The sequence below is a fragment of the Otolemur garnettii genome, unplaced genomic scaffold (genome assembly GCF_000181295.1).
Source record: "Otolemur garnettii isolate 467f Iridium unplaced genomic scaffold, OtoGar3 scaffold00001, whole genome shotgun sequence".
NCBI lineage: Eukaryota > Metazoa > Chordata > Mammalia > Primates > Galagidae > Otolemur > Otolemur garnettii.
In genome coordinates, this window is record NW_003852396.1 from 24,796,888 (window position 1) to 24,797,844 (window position 957).

General features: G+C 39.4%; 1 protein-coding gene across 1 annotated transcript in view; it reads left to right on the forward strand.

The window, feature by feature from the left end:
- Positions 1–957, forward strand: part of CLNS1A (chloride nucleotide-sensitive channel 1A) — a 39,553-nt gene that overhangs the window by 1,816 nt on the left and 36,780 nt on the right. The window lies entirely within an intron of this gene.

Below are 957 nucleotides of genomic sequence, written 5' to 3' on the forward strand. Positions count from 1 at the left end.
CCATCTGAGAATCATGTTCCTTGGTTTTTTTTTTTGAGACAGGGCCTCAAGCTATCCGCCTGGGTAGAGTGCCGTGGCATCACAGCTCACAGCAACCTCCTGAGCTATAGGCGCCAAGCCAAAAATTCTCAACTTTTAAGAACTCATGTCCATTACATTGGGCCCACCTATATAATACTGGATAATGTCCCTGTGTTACTGTCCACTACTTAGAAACATTAATTACATTTACAAAATCCTTTTATGACATTAGTAGAAGAAGATCATGGAGGCCAAAATTTGCCTAAATAGAGTCTAGGGCACAAAAATCTGCAAAGAAGCCTTGCTTTTGAGAGAAATTTAGACATTGAGCAAAACTTAAGCTTTTGGCCAGTCACTGAGATAGGAAATGTGGATGGGAGGAAAAACAAGATTGGAGTGAGGGGCAGATAGTGAACTTGGTCAGGACATGTGTGGAGTAATTGGACATATCAGTGTGTGTCTAGGGAGAGTGGCATTGAAAATAGACATTTGAAAGCCACTAGAGTAAGTGTAAGCATATACAAAGAAAAAGACCAAGAAGGGAATCTTGGGATACACCTACATGATACACCTACATTAAGAGGTGAGGCACTGAAGCAGAGACTGGAGATAAGAGGACAAAAGAACGGTCATATAAAATCTGAAGAGCATCTATTGGGTACTGACAAGGAGACCTTTGACGATCTTGGAGAAAGCCATTTCTTTTTAAGTGGTGGAGGATGGAGCATGGATGCGCTCCTGCTTTTACACTATCGTCTTTTCTTCAGTGCATCTCTGTATACTGACTTTCTTTCCATATTATAACTCTCCTTGAGGTTAGTCTTGTATTTGTTTTTGCATTCTGAAAAATGTGATATCTATAGGGAAGTTGCAGATGTTACTAATTAGTACCCATATACCCTTCACAAAGATTCATTAACTTTTTTTTTTTTTTTT